Source organism: Silene latifolia, chromosome X (assembly GCF_048544455.1).
Source record: "Silene latifolia isolate original U9 population chromosome X, ASM4854445v1, whole genome shotgun sequence".
Classification (NCBI taxonomy): Eukaryota; Viridiplantae; Streptophyta; class Magnoliopsida; order Caryophyllales; family Caryophyllaceae; genus Silene; species Silene latifolia.
The window spans coordinates 177,527,247-177,533,938 of record NC_133537.1 but is presented as its reverse complement, the minus strand read 5'-3'; the positions used below and the strand labels follow the sequence as shown (position 1 = coordinate 177,533,938).

The window sequence follows — 6,692 nt, the reverse complement described above, 5'->3', positions numbered from 1 at the left end:
CTTAGTTTCCAAAAGTTCTTTGGCTTTTCTAAGTTCTAAAGTTATAGCTTCATTAGCTATAACTTTGGACTCTAATTCCTTCTTTTCAGCCATAGTAGAATCTAATGTTGTAGCTTTCTCAGCTATAACTTTAGATTTCAACTTCTTAGCTTTAGCCTTGAGAGTATGATTCTCTTCCGCGATTTCGAGAATCTGTTCCTTTAGATCTTTCAATTCCAAATCCTGTTCGTGACACTTGATACCCGTCGTGAGGTGTCAAAAATAATATTTATAAACTCCAACTACAACTATAGCTAGCGGCAGTCGGGTCGAACCACAGAGAGGCAGACGTAATTTCTAGTTGTTTAAATTCGGTCTGAGGTAACAAAAGATGGGGGTTTGATTGGGTTTGGTCTATAGCTAATAACAATAAAAGAAAAGTAAACTAATGAAATATATAAAATCAAATATAAAAGAGGTACTATGATGGTCGGTTCGTTATAGTTTCGGGGCAAAAGATATTAAACAGTCTAAACAAAACACATGAGGCGGAAATAAAGAGGTCCTCTCGGTCCACTCTTAACAAATAGCATCTTTCGATCTCGCTATAGGTCCCTAATATCACTAATACTAACTTTCGTCCTGAAAAGTGATTTACGGTCTAAACTCTACCTATCTTTCGATCCCGGCATAGTTTAGTCATTTCAATTGGTGATCTAGCAACTGTCCCTATCTCTCGATCTAATGGGTCAGTCATATCCTAAGCATTCAACTAGTCGTGTGCACTCGATTCGTCGAATTAAGAATTAAAACAATTAAAACGAAAATAAAAACCTCACGTGGTCGGGCGATCGACCGTATGGCGGTCGATCGACCAACACGCGAATCAGGCCGTGTTCTTTATATTGCCGCCTACACTACAACTCCCCTACATCCTAGCACAATTGATTTAGCTACTCATACTAACGATGATAACAACAATGAAATTAACGAAATAGACAGAAGGTTTCATGCTTAAAACGAATGAACAAACAATTAACAATAAAGATAATTCGGTTTCGGGAGACTAACTAACAATTCCTATACTATCAATGCAATAAAGATGAACTGAAAATAGAGCAAGTGAATACCGAAATTGCAGAAGGATCGTAACAGAAAGATTGAAAGCACAACGAAAATCTAATGCAAAATAGTTTCCCAAACCCTAATTATTTCTAAAGAACTGTATGTAAAACTTAATGTGAAAACTTGATGAAAACTGGATGCTTATTCTGATGTTCTAGGTTACGTTATATAGCAAACATACGTAACACTTATTATCAAAACCTAAACATAATGGGCTTGCGCTTCCTCGGCCTTTTAATTCTCGGCTGGGATAGCAGCTTGGTCGATCGACTGATGGGACTGGTCGATCGACCAAATAGCAATGAACAGTAGCTTCTGGAACCCGATGGTTGGTCGATCGACTGAAGGTAGTGGTCGATCAACTGCTTGAGCTGCTACTTGACTTCTATAATCCCGTGGACTTGTCTTTTGGGCCTTGGAATGCGCACCAAGCTTGTTCCTCGAGTCAATACTTCACGTCAATTGCAATGCAGGATAGTCGGGGACGGATTTAGCTCAATTTCCGTTGAATTCTTCACATTTCTGCAATAATGTACAAAAACACGAAAGTAGACGGAAATGGGGGAAATGGCAGCTTAAACTACACGAATGAGCTCTGAAATGCGTGTAAAATGGGATGTAAAACATCATATAAAAGACACGCATCAAACTTCCCCAAACCAAACCCTTGCTTGTCCCCAAGCAAGAACTAGACTCGATCTAATGACCTAATGGAACGAGTTCAATCTCGGAGCGAAATGCAACATGTAAAGCCTAAACCAATTTAATGCACAACCAAAAATCAATTAGCAAATGAATCATGCAAACGAGTTATGGAGTCGTTAAAACTACTGAACCGTCAACTGTAGAGACTTATCAAATTGGACTCTCGCGGGCCGCTCAAATCACTCATAAGCACAGGTGAAAATATAAGAGGATAGAAAGAATTCGTTTTGTAAAGACTCTCACCTAACTACGACCTATAAGAACATGCCTGCAATATAATATGAAAGTAATCTCTATGACCGTACATATGCATTCCAACCAACAAAAGACCATGACACATGCCGAGGTATATATGTGGATATGTGAGGTATGGGTAAGAATACATTTTATGGAAAAGTGGAGGTACAAGTGATCAAGCTAGTACCGAAACGAAACCATATGGCAACATCAAACTTCTTGCTCAAAAACAAATGAAACGGTGCTATAGCAAGCACAAATCTCACAATCTCCAGGTATAAAGGTAATCAACTAACTCCCCATAAGATAAGAGTAAAACATGGGAGCAAAAATCGCCAAAAGATAAGGATTTGAATTATGCGAATTTGATTTCTTTTTCTCGAACCTCAGTCGATCGACCTATGATGCCAGTCGATCGACCTATGATGCCAGTCGATCGACCGCTTCAACAGTACAGAACCTCTTTTTCTCTTTTTTCGAATCATTTTCTTTTCTTTCTTTTTCTTTTCTTTTCAACTTTGTTTCTTTCCTTCCTTTCTTTTCATTCTCCCAACTAAATCTCAATAAGAGCATTTACTACCAAAAACTAACAATCCCAAGGACACGGACTACTAGCTTGACAAAGGACAGGCTATATGTAAGATGTAGTAATGGGACAAAAAGGCTATTTTTGGCAGTGTGGGGTTCATGGGCGAAAAGAATAAGGGGAAACCTCTACCACATGTGTCAACTAACCACAAACCGAATGCAATACAGGTATTAAGCAGATTAAGTTCATATTTATGCAAATTGATATGACATGTCTTATAAGGAGTACTACTCACATTCCTAAATAAACCGGTCATAGATGTCACCAGTTATAGGCTCTAAATCTCAGAAATATGATGTAGTTTGCCAATTTTCAAAGTCAAGTCTCAAGTTCAGCAAATAATTAACGAAAACTCGTGGATATGCACTTATACGATTCTACTAATAACATGTTAATCAAGCAAGGCTTAGGCAAAACAAATGCAAATGCAATATCATCCTTGAAGTACTACCGTTCCGACTCGACCTATATGCTAAAATAAACATGCATTTTATTTGAATTTTTGTAAAATTTTTCAATTTTTTTGATATTTTCTGTATATATGAGAGAAATGAAATAAACAATGCAAAATAAAATTAAACGTGAATGCAAGCAAATGATATGCGACGCAAAACCCTTCCCCAAACCAAATCGCACAATGTCCCCATTGTGCAAGATCATGTAATGAAGAAAAGAGAAATGGGAATTTGCGGGAAAATAAACAAATAGAAATGACATGAAGTGGAACTCGGGAACTTACAAGACTTTAAGTGCAGCAAAGGAAACCTCCCCAAACCAGCATGAGCTAGGAGGTATCAGTAGCCAGCAGTACTACTAATAAGTACCTGAAAAGACGAACAAAGTACCGCGCATAAAATCGAGAAAGACAATAATGAAGCGGTATTATGTGCAAACTTGAGAAAAATAGAAGAAATAAATAAATGACGGAAGATAAAGTGGAGTAGAAAACTCCCTTAGTTCTGCAAATCGACCAAACATAGCAGAAGAGAGGTCGTAAACAGGTACAGCAGTGCAGGTCGGTCGATCGACCACATCACTCCTGGAATCTGCAGATCAGTCGATCGACCACTCAGGCCAGTCGATCGACTGAAAATACTCCTGTTACTTCTTATTTCTTCGTATTTGCTCAATTACTTGAGCTAAAGAGGTCTAAAAACCTGCAAATGCACAATAATACGCGCCCAAAATTGCGCAAAACCCAAAATAAAGTCTAAAACGCATAAAATCCTAAGCAAGCAAAATAAAATGCGAAGTTTCGCGCACACAAAAGCAATAAAAAGTGTTTAACAAAAGCAAATAAAAAGTTTTGGAAAACATGTGATCAACTAGTAGTTGGTCAAGAACGGCCACGGAATGGCCCACTTCGTCGGCTTCTGGCTACTAGAGGTAGCCTCAACGGTGCTTATCTTATCAGCTGCACCCTTCTTAGCTTCCACGTCCGTATGGCTCAACGGATCAACACTTTCATCATCTCCCCAGTCAATGACCTCTTCTTGCTCATCAAAGTCCAAGTCGGACTCCCTTGCCTTGACCGGCTCGTCATCACCTTCCAAATCAGTGGCATAGCTAAGGCAACCAAGACCTCCTCGTGAAATGATTGGCTTCTTCGCAGCTGGAGTGACTTGCAGCTCTTCCTTCCCCAAACCAGCTCCTGCAATATCAGAAATAGACAAATCTTTCTCCAATTTGCTCCCAATTTGAGGCGGAGGGGTTACAACAGAATAGAGATAGGTAAATCGGGAAGCACAAAGTACGATTTCTTGTCGAAACCGTAGTACAAGTCACGAGCCACATGGGGTCCTTTTTCTTAGACTACCTGGGCAAAAACAATAGAATGCTTGCCCACTTTAAAAGTCAAGGTTCCTAGACCGACATCTATGACTCGCACCAAAGAATGTGCGAAATGGCCTACCCAAAATAATGGGAATGTGGGCATCCTCAGGCATGTCAAGTACAACGAAGTCGACGGGGAAGAAAAACTTCCCTATTTGGACAGGGATGTCCTCTAATACTCCTATTGGCTGGACCGCAGATCGGTCAAGATCTGTCTCATATCATATCCTCACTACGAACCTAGTCAATTTGAGCTTCCTAGCTAGACTCAAAGGCATGACGCTTATACTAGCTCCTAAGTCATATAATGCCTTCTCAATAGAGAAGGTACCTATATTGCAAGGAACAGAAAAGCTACCCGGGTCCTCTAGCTTATGGGGTGCAGTATGAGACAAATAAGATCATGACTCTTTGGTTAATGCGACAGTATGCACATTTTCAAGTGACTTTTTCTTAGACAAGAGTTGTTTCATGAATTTAGTGTAGGCAGGCACTTGATTGACCAACTCAAGGAAGGGAACTTGTACATTCAAACTACGAATAACCTTTTCAAATTTATTGGAAGATACCTGTTCCTTTGTCGGCACTAGTCTTTCTAGATATGGGCTGAGAGAAGTACCTTAGCCCTCTCTTCTAAGTCTCGCATGCCGGCATTCGTGGACTTAGGCTGAAAGTCCACCACCTTCTCCCTATTGAAGCTTGAACCCTCCTCAGACCGTCTCAAATGTGAGCCATTGACCGACATTGGGTCGAACTTCGGAATCGGGACGGACCCATCAGCACTCGGGTCTTGCCCCAATACTTTCGGAGTTGTCGAACCCCGGAACAAATGGTCTCTTAAATTATCGGGCATTGAAGGACGAAATTTCTCAATATTAGCAGGGGTCTCCGTCGATCGACCACTTTGCTCAGTCGATCGACTGAGATGTACAGTTCCAGAAGCTCCTGTAACCCGCTTATCAGTCGATCGACCGAGTATATCAGTCGATCGACTGATATACCTGGTAAACGCCTTGTTCTTGTTATTTTTCGTTAAAGCTTTCTTTTGACTCGGTTCCGCCTCATTCTTTGCAGGGGCATCCTCGACCATAGCAGGCCACTCCAGGGTAGACCCACTCCTCAAAGTAATGGCATTCAGGGTCTCTTTCTGGTCAGTTTGAGTTGGTAAGTGTCCGACAGCTCGAGTGGTACTCTTACTAGCCAATTGAGCAATTTGGCTCTCTAGTAGCTTCATCCCGACCTCTCTAGCTTGGGACTCCTTCAGCAGCAAGTTTTTAAACTCAGCAAAATCAGAACCATGGGATTGTTGTTGCTGCTGCGGCACATAAGGAGGTTTTTGGTATTGTTGTTGCTTGTGATGAGGGGGCACATAAGCTTTCTACTGCTGTTGTTGTGGAGGTTGAGTCGGATTCAGGACATTCTGGCTACTCCACCTCAAGTTGGGGTGGACATTCGGCTCATAGTACGTGTTTGTCTGCCTATAGTGTTGAAAGGCAGCACAAGACTCAAAGGGGACAGAACAATTTTCTGAGACATGCCCCTCGGCTCCACATATTCTACAGACGAAAGGACCGTCTGAAACAGCGTTAACATGGTACATCCCACCTTTAGAAGCTCCTCCCAATTCATATTTGTCAAACCTTGCCGTGAGAGCTTCTAGTGCAGCAATAGAGGAAGATTCAGTAGCTCTCCTCTGGTTTCCTCTCAAATTCCCATATTCAGCCTTATGAGTGGCCAAATCATCGATGATCTTCCACCCCTTAGTCTCTCCCATGTTCTCAAAGAAATCGGCCATTGGTCGCAAAGATCAAAATAGCCCTCTGATCGTCGTACAACCCATTATAGAACTGGTTGCAAAGACTTCATTTTTCGAACCCATGATGCGGTATGGTTCGCACCAGTTTCTTGAAACGGACCCATGCTTCATGGAAGTTCTCATCAGGCCCTTGTTTAAAGCTCGTGATCTGAGCTCTAATGGCATTCGTCTTCGAGGCAGAGAAGTACTTTTTGTAGAATGCCAAGGCTAAGGAATTCCAGTCGGTGATCCCATGGGCGGCTCGGTCCAGATCTCTATACCACTCCCTTGCAGCATCACGAAGGGATAAAATGAACATGGTCTCCTTGATTTGATCTTGGGTCACACCGGCCGGCGGGGGTATAGAGCAGCAATAATCAATAAAAATCTCCATGTGCTTGGCTGCATCTTCATTTGCAGCTCCCTCGA

General features: G+C 41.5%; 1 non-coding gene across 1 annotated transcript; it reads left to right on the top strand.

Moving 5' to 3' along the window:
* Positions 1–6,340: 6,340 nt before the first annotated feature.
* LOC141625136 (small nucleolar RNA R71) lies at positions 6,341–6,447 on the top strand. Its single transcript, XR_012534931.1, has one exon. It is a non-coding gene; the product is annotated as a small nucleolar RNA R71 (small nucleolar RNA).
* The last annotated feature ends 245 nt before the right edge of the window (positions 6,448–6,692 follow it).